The sequence below is a fragment of the Schistocerca gregaria genome, unplaced genomic scaffold, assembly GCF_023897955.1.
Source record: "Schistocerca gregaria isolate iqSchGreg1 unplaced genomic scaffold, iqSchGreg1.2 ptg000800l, whole genome shotgun sequence".
NCBI classification, from domain to species: domain Eukaryota; kingdom Metazoa; phylum Arthropoda; class Insecta; order Orthoptera; family Acrididae; genus Schistocerca; species Schistocerca gregaria.
In genome coordinates this window covers 618,442-635,692 of record NW_026062168.1, presented here as the reverse complement: position 1 = coordinate 635,692, position 17,251 = coordinate 618,442, and positions in this window count along the sequence as shown.

The following is a 17,251-nucleotide window of genomic DNA, read 5'->3' as shown; positions in this document are numbered from 1 at the left end:
CTCTGAAACGGTTGTCCTTATCGTCTGCAAAGCTATGTCGCGTGCTGCGGTATCCGGAGACACTAAAATCGATATGGTAGTACACAGATGAAGCTTCTAAGTTGAAGTAATAGCCAGTAAGAAGTAGTACAATTTAAGTTTTAGGTATCGATTATTGACTTTTTAGCTGGCTTTGCTGCCTTGGACATGAGCTTGGACCTTAAGATTCTGCATGAAAGGAGGACTAGCAGCCGAGTTCATGGGAGAATGTGAAAAGTGTTCATATGTAGTAAAAACCTGTGAAATCCGTCCGTTTTCGTCATTTGTTGTCGAATCGACTTAAAGCCAGATCGTCACGTTGGCCGCTCTTCTCTCTGAAACGGTTGTACTTATCGTCTGCAAAGCTATTTCGCGTGCTGCGGAATGCGGAGACACTAAAAGCACAATAGAAGAATACAGATGAACCTTCAAAGTTGATGTAATAGCCAGTAAGAAGTAGTACAATTCAAGTTTTAGTTATCGATTATTGACTTTTTAGCTGGCTTTGGTGCCTTGGACATGAGCTAGGACCTTATGATTCTGCATGAAAGGAGGACTAGCAGCCGAGTTGCACGGGAGAATGTGAAAAGTGTTCATATGTAGTAAAAACCTTTGAAATCCGTCCGTTTTCGTCATTTGTTTTCGAATCGACTTAAAGCCAGATCGCCATATTGGCCGCTCTTCTCTCTGAAACGGTTGTACTTATCGTCTGGAAAGCTATGTCGCGTGCTGCGGTATGAGGAGACACTAAAAGCACCATAGTAGAACACACATGAAGCTCCTAAGTTGATGTAATAGCCAGTAAGAAGTAGTACAACTCACGTTTTAGGTATCGATTATTGACTTTTTAGCTGGCTTTGGTGGCTTTGACATGAGCTAGGACCTTAAGATTCTGCATGAAAGGAGGACTAGCAGCCGAGTTGCATGGGAGAATGTGAAAAGTGTTCATATGTAGTAAAAACCTGAGAAATCCGTCCGTTTTCGTCTTTTGTTATCGAATCGACTTAAAGCCAGATCGTCACATTGGCCGCTCTTCTCTCTGAAACGGTTGTACTTATCGTCTGCAAAGCTATGTCGCGTGATGCGGTATGCGGAGACACTAAAAGCACCATAGTAGAACACAGATGAAACTTTTAAGTTGATGTAATAGCCAGTAAGAAGTAGTACAATTCAAGTTTTACGTATCAATTTTTGACTTTTTAGCTCCCTTTGGTGCCTTGGACATGAGCTAGGACCTTAAGATTCTGCGTGAAAGGAGGACTAGCAGCCGAGTTCCACGGGAAATGTAAAAAGTGTTCATATGTAGCACAAACCTAAGAAATCCGTCCGTGTTCGTCATTTGTTATCGAATCGACACAAAGCCAGATCGTCACATTGGCCGCTCTTCTCTCTGAAACGGTTGTACTTATCATCTGCAAAGCTATTTCGCGTGCTGCGGTTTGCGGAGACACTAAAAGCACCATAATAGAACACACATGAAGCTTCTAAGTTGATGTAATAGCCTGTATGAAGTAGTACAATTCACGTTTTAGGTATCGATTATTGACTTTTTAGCTGGCTTTGGTGCCTTTGACATGAGCTAGGACCTTAAGATTCTGCATGAAAGGAGGACTAGCAGCCGCGTTGCATGGGAGTATGTGAAAAGTGTTCATATGTAGTAAAAACCTGAGAAATCCGTCCGTTTTCGTCATTTGTTATCGAATCGACTCAAAGCCAGATCGCCACATTGGCCGCTCTTCTCTCTGAATCGGTTGTACTTATCGTCTGCAAAGCTATGTCTCGTGTTCCGGTATGCGGAGACACTAAAAGCACCATAGTAGAACACAGATGAAACTTTTAAGTTGATGTAATAGCCAGTAAGAAGTAGTACAATTCAAGTTTTACGTATCAATTTTTGACTTTTTAGCTGCCTTTGGTGCCTTGGACATGAGCTAGGACCTTAAGATTCTGCATGAAAGGAGGACTAGCAGCCGAGTTGCACGGGAGAATGTGAAAAGTATTCATATGTAGTAAAAACCTGAGAAATCCGTCCGTTTTCGTCATTTGTTATCGAATCGACTTAAAGCCAGATCGTCACATTGGCCGCTCTTCTCCCTGAAACGGTTGTACTTATCGTCTGCAAAGCTATGTCGCGTGCTGCGGTATGCGGAGACACTAAAAGCACCATAGTAGAACACAGATGAAACTTCTAAGTTGATGTAATAGCCAGTAAGAGGTAGTACAATTTAAGTTTTAGGTATCTATTATTGACCTTTTAACTGGCTTTGGTGCCTTGGACATGATCTAGGACCTTAAGAATCTGCATGAAAGGAGGACTAGCAGCCGAGTTCCACGGGAAATGTAAAAAGTGTTCATATGTAGCACAAACCTAAGAAATCCGTCCGTGTTCGTCATTTGTTATCGAATCGACACAAAGCCAGATCGTCACATTGGCCGCTCTTCTCTCTGAAACGGTTGTACTTATCATCTGCAAAGCTATTTCGCGTGCTGCGGTTTGCGGAGACACTAAAAGCACCATAATAGAACACACATGAAGCTTCTAAGTTGATGTAATAGCCAGTATGAAGTAGTACAATTCACGTTTTAGGTATCGATTATTGACTTTTTAGCTGGCTTTGGTGCCTTTGACATGAGCTAGGACCTTAAGATTCTGCATGAAAGGAGGACTAGCAGCCGAGTTCATGGGAGAATGTGAAAAGTGTTCATATGTAGTAAAAACCTGAGAAATCCGTCCGTTTTCGTCATTTGTTGTCGAATCGACTTAAAGCCAGATCGTCACATTGGCCGCTCTTCTCTCTGAAACGGTTGTACTTATCGTCTGCAAAGCTATTTCGCGTGCTGCGGTATGCGGAGACACTAAAAGCACCATAGTAGAACACAGATGAAACTTCTAAGTTGATGTAATAGCCAGTAAGATGTAGTACAATTTAAGTTTTAGGTATCGATTATTGACTCTTTAGCTGGCTTTGGTGCCTTGGACATGAGCTAGGACCTTAAGAATCTGCATGAAAGGAGGACTAGCAGCCGAGTTGCACGGGAGAATGTGAAAAGTGTTCATATGTAGTAAAAACCTGAGAAACCCGTCCGTTTTCGTCATTTGTTATCGAATCGACTTAAAGCCAGATCGTCACATTGGGCGCTCTTCTCCCTGAAACGGTTGTACTTATCGTCTGCAAAGCTATTTCGCGTGCTGCGGTATGCGGAGACACTAAAAGCACCATAGTAGAACACAGATGAAGCTTTTAAGTTGATGTAATAGCCAGTAAGAAGTAGTACAATTCAAGTTTTAGGTATCGATTATTGACTTTTTAGCTGGCTTTGGTGCCTTTGACATGAGCTAGGACCTTAAGATTCTGCATGAAACGAGAACTAGCAGCCGAGTTGCACGGGAGAATGTGAAAAGTGTTCATATGTAGTAAAAACCTGAGAAATCCGTTCTATGTCGTCATTAGCTCTCGAATCGACTTGAAGCCAGATCGTCACATTGGCCGCTCTTCTCTCTGAAACGGTTGTCCTTATCGTCTGCAAAGCTATGTCGCGTGCTGCGGTATCCGGAGACACTAAAATCGATATGGTAGTACACAGATGAAGCTTCTAAGTTGAAGTAATAGCCAGTAAGAAGTAGTACAATTTAAGTTTTAGGTATCGATTATTGACTTTTTAGCTGGCTTTGCTGCCTTGGACATGAGCTTGGACCTTAAGATTCTGCATGAAAGGAGGACTAGCAGCCGAGTTCATGGGAGAATGTGAAAAGTGTTCATATGTAGTAAAAACCTGAGAAATCCGTCCGTTTTCGTCATTTGTTGTCGAATCGACTTAAAGCCAGATCGTCACGTTGGCCGCCCTTCTCTCTGAAACGGTTGTACTTATCGTCTGCAAAGCTATTTCGCGTGCTGCGGAATGCGGAGACACTAAAAGCACAATAGAAGAATACAGATGAACCTTCAAAGTTGATGTAATAGCCAGTAAGAAGTAGTACAATTCAAGTTTTAGTTATCGATTATTGACTTTTTAGCTGGCTTTGTTGCCTTGGACATGAGCTAGGACCTTATGATTCTGCATGAAAGGAGGACTAGCAGCCGAGTTGCACGGGAGAATGTGAAAAGTGTTCATATGTAGTAAAAACCTTTGAAATCCGTCCGTTTTCGTCATTTGTTTTCGAATCGACTTAAAGCCAGATCGCCATATTGGCCGCTCTTCTCTCTGAAACGGTTGTACTTATCGTCTGGAAAGCTATGTCGCGTGCTGCGGTATGAGGAGACACTAAAAGCACCATAGTAGAACACACATGAAGCTCCTAAGTTGATGTAATAGCCAGTAAGAAGTAGTACAACTCACGTTTTAGGTATCGATTATTGACTTTTTAGCTGGCTTTGGTGGCTTTGACATGAGCTAGGACCTTAAGATTCTGCATGAAAGGAGGACTAGCAGCCGAGTTGCATGGGAGAATGTGAAAAGTGTTCATATGTAGTAAAAACCTGAGAAATCCGTCCGTTTTCGTCTTTTGTTATCGAATCGACTTAAAGCCAGATCGTCACATTGGCCGCTCTTCTCTCTGAAACGGTTGTACTTATCGTCTGCAAAGCTATGTCGCGTGATGCGGTATGCGGAGACACTAAAAGCACCATAGTAGAACACAGATGAAACTTTTAAGTTGATGTAATAGCCAGTAAGAAGTAGTACAATTCAAGTTTTACGTATCAATTTTTGACTTTTTAGCTCCCTTTGGTGCCTTGGACATGAGCTAGGACCTTAAGATTCTGCGTGAAAGGAGGACTAGCAGCCGAGTTCCACGGGAAATGTAAAAAGTGTTCATATGTAGCACAAACCTAAGAAATCCGTCCGTGTTCGTCATTTGTTATCGAATCGACACAAAGCCAGATCGTCACATTGGCCGCTCTTCTCTCTGAAACGGTTGTACTTATCATCTGCAAAGCTATTTCGCGTGCTGCGGTTTGCGGAGACACTAAAAGCACCATAATAGAACACACATGAAGCTTCTAAGTTGATGTAATAGCCAGTATGAAGTAGTACAATTCACGTTTTAGGTATCGATTATTGACTTTTTAGCTGGCTTTGGTGCCTTTGACATGAGCTAGGACCTTAAGATTCTGCATGAAAGGAGGACTAGCAGCCGAGTTCATGGGAGAATGTGAAAAGTGTTCATATGTAGTAAAAACCTGAGAAATCCGTCCGTTTTCGTCATTTGTTGTCGAATCGACTTAAAGCCAGATCGTCACATTGGCCGCTCTTCTCTCTGAAACGGTTGTACTTATCGTCTGCAAAGCTATTTCGCGTGCTGCGGTATGCGGAGACACTAAAAGCACCATAGTAGAACACAGATGAAACTTCTAAGTTGATGTAATAGCCAGTAAGATGTAGTACAATTTAAGTTTTAGGTATCGATTATTGACTCTTTAGCTGGCTTTGGTGCCTTGGACATGAGCTAGGACCTTAAGAATCTGCATGAAAGGAGGACTAGCAGCCGAGTTGCACGGGAGAATGTGAAAAGTGTTCATATGTAGTAAAAACCTGAGAAACCCGTCCGTTTTCGTCATTTGTTATCGAATCGACTTAAAGCCAGATCGTCACATTGGCCGCTCTTCTCCCTGAAACGGTTGTACTTATCGTCTGCAAAGCTATTTCGCGTGCTGCGGTATGCGGAGACACTAAAAGCACCATAGTAGAACACAGATGAAGCTTTTAAGTTGATGTAATAGCCAGTAAGAAGTAGTACAATTCAAGTTTAGGTATCGATTATTGACTTTTTAGCTGGCTTTGGTGCCTTTGACATGAGCTAGGACCTTAAGATTCTGCATGAAAGGAGGACTAGCAGCCGAGTTGCACGGGAGAATGTGAAAAGTGTTCATATGTAGTAAAAACCTGAGAAATCCGTTCTATGTCGTCATTAGCTCTCGAATCGACTTGAAGCCAGATCGTCACATTGGCCGCTCTTCTCTCTGAAACGGTTGTCCTTATCGTCTGCAAAGCTATGTCGCGTGCTGCGGTATCCGGAGACACTAAAATCAATATGGTAGTACACAGATGAAGCTTCTAAGTTGAAGTAATAGCCAGTAAGAAGTAGTACAATTTAAGTTTTAGGTATCGATTATTGACTTTTTAGCTGGCTTTGCTGCCTTGGACATGAGCTTGGACCTTAAGATTCTGCATGAAAGGAGGACTAGCAGCCGAGTTCATGGGAGAATGTGAAAAGTGTTCATATGTAGTAAAAACCTGAGAAATCCGTCCGTTTTCGTCATTTGTTGTCGAATCGACTTAAAGCCAGATCGTCACGTTGGCCGCTCTTCTCTCTGAAACGGTTGTACTTATCGTCTGCAAAGCTATTTCGCGTGCTGCGGAATGCGGAGACACTAAAAGCATAATAGAAGAATACAGATGAACCTTCAAAGTTGATGTAATAGCCAGTAAGAAGTAGTACAATTCAAGTTTTAGTTATCGATTATTGACTTTTTAGCTGGCTTTGGTGCCTTGGACATGAGCTAGGTCCTTATGATTCTGCATGAAAGGAGGACTAGCAGCCGAGTTGCACGGGAGAATGTGAAAAGTGTTCATATGTAGTAAAAACCTTTGAAATCCGTCCGTTTTCGTCATTTGTTTTCGAATCGACTTAAAGCCAGATCGCCATATTGGCCGCTCTTCTCTCTGAAACGGTTGTACTTATCGTCTGGAAAGCTATGTCGCGTGCTGCGGTATGAGGAGACACTAAAAGCACCATAGTAGAACACACATGAAGCTTCTAAGTTGATGTAATAGCCAGTAAGAAGTAGTACAACTCACGTTTTTGGTATCGATTATTGACTTTTTAGCTGGCTTTGGTGCCTTGGACATGAGCTTGGACCTTAAGATTCTGCATGAAAGGAGGACTAGCAGCCGAGTTCATGGGAGAATGTGAAAAGTGTTCATATGTAGTAAAAACCTGAGAAATCCGTCCGTTTTCGTCATTTGTTGTCGAATCGACTTAAAGCCAGATCGTCACGTTGGCCGCTCTTCTCTCTGAAACGGTTGTACTTATCGTCTGCAAAGCTATTTCGCGTGCTGCGGAATGCGGAGACACTAAAAGCATAATAGAAGAATACAGATGAACCTTCAAAGTTGATGTAATAGCCAGTAAGAAGTAGTACAATTCAAGTTTTAGTTATCGATTATTGACTTTTTAGCTGGCTTTGGTGCCTTGGACATGAGCTAGGTCCTTATGATTCTGCATGAAAGGAGGACTAGCAGCCGAGTTGCACGGGAGAATGTGAAAAGTGTTCATATGTAGTAAAAACCTTCGAAATCCGTCCGTTTTCGTCATTTGTTTTCGAATCGACTTAAAGCCAGATCGCCATATTGGCCGCTCTTCTCTCTGAAACGGTTGTACTTATCGTCTGGAAAGCTATGTCGCGTGCTGCGGTATGAGGAGACACTAAAAGCACCATAGTAGAACACACATGAAGCTTCTAAGTTGATGTAATAGCCAGTAAGAAGTAGTACAACTCACGTTTTTGGTATCGATTATTGACTTTTTTGCTGGCTTTGGTGGCTTTGACATGAGCTAGGACCTTAAGATTCTGCATGAAAGGAGGACTAGCAGCCGAGTTGCATGGAAGAATGTGAAAAGTGTTCATATGTAGTAAAAACCTGAGAAATCCGTCCGTTTTCGTCTTTTGTTATCGAATCGACTTAAAGCGAGATCGTCACATTGGCCGCTCTTCTCTCTGAAACGGTTGTACTTATCGTCTGCAAAGCTATGTCGCGTGATGCGGTATGCGGAGACACTAAAAGCACCATAGTAGAACACAGATGAAACTTTTAAGTTGATGTAATAGCCAGTAAGAAGTAGTACAATTCAAGTTTTACGTATCAATTTTTGACTTTTTAGCTGCCTTTGGTGCATTGGACATGAGCTAGGACCTTAAGATTCTGCATGAAAGGAGGACTAGCAGCCGAGTTGCACGGGAGAATGTGAAAAGTATTCATATGTAGTAAAAACCTGAGAAATCCGTCCGTTTTCGTCATTTGTTATCGAATCGACTTAAAGCCAGATCGTCCCATTGGCCGCTCTTCTCCCTGAAACGGTTGTACTTATCGTCTGCAAAGCTATTTCGCGTGCTGCGGTATGCGGAGACACTAAAAGCACCATAATAGAACACACATGAAGCTTCTAAGTTGATGTAATAGCTAGTAAGAAGTAGTACAATTCACGTTTTAGGTATCGATTATTGACTTTTTAGCTGGCTTTGGTGCCTTTGACATGAGCTAGGACCTTAAGATTCTGCATGAAAGGAGGACTAGCAGCCGAGTTGCACGGGAGAATGTGAAAAGTGTTCATATGTAGTAAAAACCTGAGAAATCTGTCCGTTTTCGTCATATGTTATCGAATCGACTTAAAGTCAGATCGCCGCATTGGCCGCTCTTCCGTCTGAAACGGTTGTACTTATCGTCTGCTAAGCTATGTCGCGTGTTGCGGTATCCGGAGACACTAAAAGCACCATAGTAATACACAGATGAACCTTCTAAAATGATGTAATAGCCAGTAAGAAGTAGTACAATACAAGTTTTAGTTATCGATTATTGACTTTTTAGCTGGCTTTGGTGCCTTGGACATGAGATAGGACCGTAAGACTCTGCATGAAAGGAGGACTAGCAGCCGAGTTGCATGGGAGAATGTGAAAAGAGTTTATATGTAGTAAAAACCTGAGAAATGCGTCCGTTTTCATCATTTGTTAACGAATCGACTCAAAGCCAGATCGTCACATTGGCCGCTCTTCTCTCTGAAACGGTTGTCCTTATCGTCTGCAAAGATATGTCGCGTGTTGCGGTATGCGGACACACTAAAAGCACCATAGTTGAACACAGATGAAGCTTTTTAATTGATGTAATAGCCAGTAAGAAGTAGTACAATTCAAGTTTTAGGTATAGATTATTGACTTTTTAGCTGGCTTTAGTGCCTTGGACATGAGCTAGGACCTTAAGATTCTGCATGAAAGGAGGACTAGCAGCCGAGTTGCACGGGAGAATGTGAAAAGTGTTCATATGTAGTAAAAACCTGAGAAATCCGTCCGTTTTCGTCATTTGTTATCGAATCGACTTAAAGCCAGATCGTCACATTGGCCGCTCTTCTCTCTGAAACGGTCGTACTTATCGTCTGCAAAGCTATGTCGCGTGCTGCGGTATGTGGAGACACTAAAAGCACCATAGTAGAACACAGATGAAGCCTCTAAGTTGATGTAATAGCCAGTAAGAAGTAGTACAATTCAAGTTTTAGGTATCGATTATTGATTTTTTAGCTGGCTTTGGTGCCTTGGACATGAGGTAGGACCTTAAGATTCTGCGTGAAAGGAGGACTAGCAGCCGCGTTGCATGAGAGAATGTGAAAGTGTTCATATGTAGTAAAAACCTGAGAAATCCGTCTGTTTTCGTCATTTGTTATCGAATCGACTTAAAGCCAGATCGTCACATTGGCCGCTCTTCTGTCTGAAACGGTTGTACTTATCGTCTGCAAAGCTATGTCGCGTGCTGCGGTATTCGGAGACACTAAAAGCACCATAGTAGGACACAGATGAAGCTTCTAAGTTGATGTAATAGCAAGTAAGAAGTAGTACAATTCAAGTTTTAGGTATCGATTATTGACTTTTTAGCTGGCCTTGGTGCCTTGGACATGAGCTAGGACCTTAAGATTCTGCATGAAAGGAGGACTAGCAGCCGAGTTCATGGGAGAATGTGAAAAGTGTTCATATGTAGTAAAAACCTGATAAATCCGTCCGTTTTCGTCATTTGTTGTCGAATCGACTTAAAGCCAGATCGTCACGTTGGCCGCTCTTCTCTCTGAAACGGTTGTACTTATCGTCTGCAAAGCTATTTCGCGTGCTGCGGTATGCGGAGACACTAAAAGCACCATAGAAGAATACAGATGAACCTTCTAAGTTGACGTAATAGCCTGTAAGAAGTAGTACAATTCAAGTTTTAGGTATCGATTATTGATTTTTTAGCTGGCTTTGGTGCCTTGGACATGAGCTAGGACCTTAAGATTCTGCATGAAAGGAGGACTAGCAGCCGAGTTGCATGGGAGAATGTGAAAAGAGTTCATATGTAGTAAAAACCTGAGAAATCCGTACGTTTTCGTCATTTGTTAACGAATCGACACAAAGCCAGATCGTCACATTGGCCGCTCTTCTCTCTGAAACGGTTGTCCTTATCGTCTGCAAAGATATGTCGCGTGTTGCGGTATGCGGAGACACTAAAAGCACCATAGTAGAACATAGATGAAGCTTTTAAGTTGATGTAATAGCCAGTAAGAAGTAGTACAATTCAAGTTTTAGGTATAGATTATTGACTTTTTAGCTGGCTTTGGTGCCTTAAACATGAGCTAGGACGTTAAGATTCTGCATGAGAGGAGGACTAGCAGCCGAGTTGCACGGGAGAATGTGAAAAGTGTTCATATGTAGTAAAAACCTGAGAAATCCGTCCGTTTTCGTCATATGTTATCGAATCGACTTAAAGTCAGATCGCCGCATTGGCCGCTCTTCTGTCTGAAACGGTTGTACTTATCGTCTGCTAAGCTATGTCGCGTGTTGCGGTATCCGGAGACACTAAAAGCACCATAGTAATACACAGACGAACCTTCTAAGTTGATGTAATAGCCAGTAAGAAGTAGTACAATACAAGTTTTAGTTATCGATTATTGACTTTTTAGCTGGCTTTGGTGCCTTAAACATGGGCTAGGACCTTAAGATTCTGCATGAAAGGAGGACTAGCAGCCGCGTTTCATGGGAGTATGTGAAAAGTGTTCATATGTAGTAAAAACCTAGGAAATCCGTCCGTTTTCGTCATTTGTTATCGAATCGACTCAAAGCCAGATCGTCACATTGGCCGCTCTTCTGTCTGAAACGGTTGTACTTATCGTCTGCAAAGCTATGTCGCGTGCTGCGGTACTCGGAGACACTAAAAGCACCATAGTAGGACACAGATGAAGCTTCTAAGTTGATGTAATAGTAAGTAAGAAGTAGTACAATTCAAGTTTTAGGTATCGATTATTGACTTTTTAGCTGGCTTTGTTGCCTTGGACATGAGCTAGGACCTTAAAATTCTGAATGAAAGGAGGACTAGAAGCCGAGTTCCACGGGAGAATGTGAAAAGTGTTCATATGTAGTAAAAACCTGAGAAATCCGTCCGTTTTCGTCATTTGTTATCGAATCGACTTAAAGCCAGATCGTCACATTGGCCGCTCTTCTCCCTGAAACGGTTGTACTTATCGTCTGCAAAGCTATGTCGCGTGCTGCGGTATGAGGAGACACTAAAAGCACCATAATAGAACACAGATGAAACTTCTAAGTTGATGTAATAGCAAGTAAGAAGTAGTACAATTCAAGTTTTAGGTATCGATTATTGACTTTTTAGCTGGCTTTGGTGACTTGGACATGAGCTAGGACCTTAAGATTCTGCATGAAAGGAGGACTAGCAGCCGAGATAGATGGGAGAATGTGAAAAGAGTTCATATGTAGTAAAAACCTGAGAAATCCGTCCGTTTTCGTCATTTGTTAACGAATCGACACAAAGCCAGATCGTCACATTGGCCGCTCTTCTCTCTGAAACGGTTGTCCTTATCGTCTGCAAAGATATGTCCCGTGTTGCGGTATGCGGAGACACTAAAAGCACCATAGTAGAACATAGATGAAGCTTTTAAGTTGATGTAATAGCCAGTAAGAAGTAGTACAATTCAAGTTTTAGGTATAGATTATTGACTTTTTAGCTGGCTTTGGTGCCTTAAACATGAGCTAGGACCTTAAGATTCTGCATGAAAGGAGGAATAGCAGCCGAGTTGCACGGGAGAATGTGAAAAGTGTTCATATGTAGTAAAAACCTGAGAAATCCGTCCGTTTTCGTCATTTGTTATCGAATCGACTCAAAGCCAGATCGTCACATTGGCCGCTCTTCTATCTGAAACGGTTGTACTTATCGTCTGCAAAGCTATGTCGCGTGCTGCGGTATTCGGAGACACTAAAAGCACCATAGTAGGACACAGATGAAGCTTCTAAGTTGATGTAATAGCAAGTAAGAAGTAGTACAATTCAAGTTTTAGGTATCGATTATTGACTTTTAGCTGGCTTTGGTGCCTTGGACATGAGCTAGGACCTTAAGATTCTGCATGAAAGGAGGACTAGCAGCCGAGTTTCACGGGAGAATGTGAAAAGTGTTCATATGTAGTAAAGACCTGAGAAATCCGTCCGTTTTCGTCATTTGTTATCGAATCGACTTAAAGCCAGATCGTCACATTGGCCGCTCTTCTCTCTGAAACGGTCGTACTTATCGTCTGCAAAGCTATGTCGCGTGCTGCGGTATGTGGAGACACTAAAAGCACCATAGTAGAACACAGATGAAGCCTCTAAGTTGGTGTAATAGCCAGTAAGAAGTAGTACAATTCAAGTTTTAGGTATCGATTATTGATTTTTTAGCTGGCTTTGGTGCCTTGGACATGAGCTAGGACTTTAAGATTCTGCGTGAAAGGAGGACTAGCCGCCGCGTTGCACGGGAGAATGTGAAAAGTGTTCATATGTAGTAAAAACCTGAGAAATCCGTCCGTTTTCGTCATTTGTTATCGAATCGACTTAAAGCCAGATCGTCACATTGGACGCTCTTCTCCCTGAAACGGTTGTACTTATCGTCTGCAAAGCTATGTCGCGTGCTGCGGTATGAGGAGACACTAAAAGCACCATAGTAGAACACAGATGAAACTTCTAAGTTGATGTAATTGATAGTAAGAGGTAGTACAATTCAAGTTTTAGGTATCGATTATTGACTTTTTAGCTGGCTTTGGTGCCTTGGACATGAGCTAGGACCTTAAGATTCTGCATGAAAGGATGACTAGCAGCCGAGTTGCACGGGAGAATGTGAAAAGTGTTCATATGTAGTAAAAACCTGAGAAATCCGTCCGTCTTCGTCATTTGTCATCGAATAGACATAAAGCCCGATCGTCACATTGGCCGCTGTTCTCTCTGAAACGGTTGTACTTATCGTCTGCAAAGCTATGTCGCGTGCTGCGGTATGCGGAGACACTAAAATCAATATAGTAGTACACAGATGAAGCTTCTAAGTTGAAGTATCAGCCAGTAAAAAGTAGTACAATTCAAGTTTTAGGTATCGATTATTGACTTTTTAGCTGGCTTTGGTGCCTTGGACATGAGCTAAGACCTTAAGATTCTGCATGAAATGAGGACTAGCAGCCGAGTTGCACGGGAGAATGTGAAAAGTGTTCATATGTAGTACAAACCTAAGAAATCCGTCCGTGTTCGTCATTTGTTATCGAATCGACTCAAAGCCAGATCGTCACATTGGCCGCTCTTCTGTCTGAAACGGTTGTACTTATCGTCTGCAAAGCTATGTCGCGTGCTGCGGTACTCGGAGACACTAAAAGCACCATAGTAGGACACAGATGAAGCTTCTAAGTTGATGTAATAGTAAGTAAGAAGTAGTACAATTCAAGTTTTAGGTATCGATTATTGGCTTTTTAGCTGGCTTTGTTGCCTTGGACATGAGCTAGGACCTTAAAATTCTGAATGAAAGGAGGACTAGAAGCCGAGTTCCACGGGAGAATGTGAAAAGTGTTCATATGTAGTAAAAACCTGAGAAATCCGTCCGTTTTCGTCATTTGTTATCGAATCGACTTAAAGCCAGATCGTCACATTGGCCGCTCTTCTCCCTGAAACGGTTGTACTTATCGTCTGCAAAGCTATGTCGCGTGCTGCGGTATGAGGAGACACTAAAAGCACCATAATAGAACACAGATGAAACTTCTAAGTTGATGTAATAGCAAGTAAGAAGTAGTACAATTCAAGTTTTAGGTATCGATTATTGACTTTTTAGCTGGCTTTGGTGACTTGGACATGAGCTAGGACCTTAAGATTCTGCATGAAAGGAGGACTAGCAGCCGAGATAGATGGGAGAATGTGAAAAGAGTTCATATGTAGTAAAAACCTGAGAAATCCGTCCGTTTTCGTCATTTGTTAACGAATCGACACAAAGCCAGATCGTCAAATTGGCCGCTCTTCTCTCTGAAACGGTTGTCCTTATCGTCTGCAAAGATATGTCCCGTGTTGCGGTATGCGGAGACACTAAAAGCACCATAGTAGAACATAGATGAAGCTTTTAAGTTGATGTAATAGCCAGTAAGAAGTAGTACAATTCAAGTTTTAGGTATAGATTATTGACTTTTTAGCTGGCTTTGGTGCCTTAAACATGAGCTAGGACCTTAAGATTCTGCATGAAAGGAGGAATAGCAGCCGAGTTGCACGGGAGAATGTGAAAAGTGTTCATATGTAGTAAAAACCTGAGAAATCCGTCCGTTTTCGTCATTTGTTATCGAATCGACTCAAAGCCAGATCGTCACATTGGCCGCTCTTCTATCTGAAACGGTTGTACTTATCGTCTGCAAAGCTATGTCGCGTGCAGCGGTATTCGGAGACACTAAAAGCACCATAGTAGGACACAGATGAAGCTTCTAAGTTGATGTAATAGCAAGTAAGAAGTAGTACAATTCAAGTTTTAGGTATCGATTATTGACTTTTAGCTGGCTTTGGTGCCTTGGACATGAGCTAGGACCTTAAGATTCTGCATGAAAGGAGGACTAGCAGCCGAGTTTCACGGGAGAATGTGAAAAGTGTTCATATGTAGTAAAGACCTGAGAAATCCGTCCGTTTTCGTCATTTGTTATCGAATCGACTTAAAGCCAGATCGTCACATTGGCCGCTCTTCTCTCTGAAACGGTCGTACTTATCGTCTGCAAAGCTATGTCGCGTGCTGCGGTATGTGGAGACACTAAAAGCACCATAGTAGAACACAGATGAAGCCTCTAAGTTGGTGTAATAGCCAGTAAGAAGTAGTACAATTCAAGTTTTAGGTATCGATTATTGATTTTTTAGCTGGCTTTGGTGCCTTGGACATGAGCTAGGACTTTAAGATTCTGCGTGAAAGGAGGACTAGCCGCCGCGTTGCACGGGAGAATGTGAAAAGTGTTCATATGTAGTAAAAACCTGAGAAATCCGTCCGTTTTCGTCATTTGTTATCGAATCGACTTAAAGCCAGATCGTCACATTGGACGCTCTTCTCCCTGAAACGGTTGTACTTATCGTCTGCAAAGCTATGTCGCGTGCTGCGGTATGAGGAGACACTAAAAGCACCATAGTAGAACACAGATGAAACTTCTAAGTTGATGTAATAGCCAGTAAGAAGTAGTACAATTAAAGTTTTAGGTATCGATTATTGACTTTTTAGCTAGCTTTGGTGCCTTGGACATGAGCTAGGACCTTAAGATTCTGCATGAAAGGAGGATTAGCAGCCGAGTTGCACGGGAGAATGTTAAAAGTGTTCATATGTAGTAAAAACCTTTGAAATCCGTCCGTTTTCGTCATTTGTTTTCGAATCGACTCAAAGCCAGATCGTCATATTGGCCGCTCTTCTCTCTGAAACGGTTGTACTTATCGTCTGCAAAGCTATGTCGCGTGCTGCGGTATGCGGAGACACTAAAAGCACCATAGTAGAACACACATGAAGCTTCTAAGTTGATGTAATAGCCAGTAAGAAGTAATACAATTGACGTTTTAGGTATCGATTACTGACTTTTTAGCTGGCTTTGGTGCCTTTGACATGAGCTAGGACCTTAAGATTCTGCATGAAAGGAGGACTAGCAGCCGAGTTGCATGGGAGAATGTGAAAAGAGTTCATATGTAGTAAAAACATGAGAAATCCGTCCGTTTTTGTCATTTGTTAACGAATCGACTCAAAGGCAGATCGTCACATTGGTCGCTCTTCTCTCTGAAACGGTTGTCCTTATCGTCTGCAAAGATATGTCGCGTGTTGCGGTATGCGGAGACACTAAAAGCACCATAGTAGAACACAGATGAAGCTTTTAAGTTGATGTAATAGCCAGTAAGAAGTAGTACAATTCAAGTTTTAGGTATAGATTATTGACTTTTTAGCTGGCTTTGGTGCCTTAAACATGAGCTAGGACCTTAAGATTCTGCATGAAAGGAGGACTAGCAGCCGAGTTGCACGGGACAATGTGAAAAGTGTTCATATGTAGTAAAAACCTAGGAAATCCGTCCGTTTTCGTCATTTGTTATCGAATCGACTCAAAGCCAGATCGTCACATTGGCCGCTCTTCTCCCTGAAACGGATGTACTTATCGTCTGCAAAGCTATGTCGCGTGCTGCGGTATGAGAAGACACTAAAAGCACCATAATAGAACACAGATGAAACTTCTAAGTTGATGTAATAGCCAGTAAGAAGTAGTACCATTAAAGTTTTAGATATCGATTATTGACTTTTTAGCTGGCTTTGGTGCCTTGGACATGAGCTAGGACCTTAAGATTCTGCATGAAAGGAGGACTAGCAGCCGAGTTGCACGGGCGAATGTGAAAAGTGTTCATTTGTAGTAAAAACCTGAGAAATCCGTCCGTTTTCATCATTTGTTATCGAATCGATTTAAAGCCAGATCGCCGCATTGGCCGCTCTTCTGTCTGAAACGGTTGTACTTATCGTCTGCTAAGCTATGTCGCGTGATGCGGTATCCGGAGACACTAAAAGCACCATAGTAATACACAGATGAAGCTTCTAAGTTGATGTAATAGCCAGTAAGAAGTAGTACAATACAAGTTTTAGTTATCGATTATTGACTTTTTAGCTGGCTTTTTTGCCTTGGACATGAGCTAGGACCTTAAGATTCTGCATGAAAGGAGGACTAGCAGCCGACTTGCACGGGAGAATGGGAAAAGTGTTCATATGTAGTAAAAACCTTTGAAATCCGTAAGTTTTTGTCATTTGTTATCTAATCGACTTAAAGCCAGATCGTTACATTGGCCGCTCTTCTCTCGGAAACGGTTGTACTTATCGTCTGCAAAGCTATGTCGCGTGCTGCGGTATTCGGAGACACTAAAAGCACCATAGTAGAACACAGATAAAGCTTCTAAGTTGATGTAATAGCAAGTAAGAAGTAATACAATTCAAGTTTTAGGTATCGATTATTGACTTTTTAGCTGGCTTTGGTGCCTTGGACATGAGCTAGGACCTTAAGATTCTGCATGAAAGGAGGACTAGCAGCCGAGTTGTACGGGAGAATGTGAAAAGTGTTCATATGTAGTAAAAACCTGAGAAATCCGTCTGTTTTCGTCTTTTGTTATCGAGTCGACTTGAAGCCAGATCGTCACATTGGCCGCTCTTCTCCCTGAAAGGGTTGTAC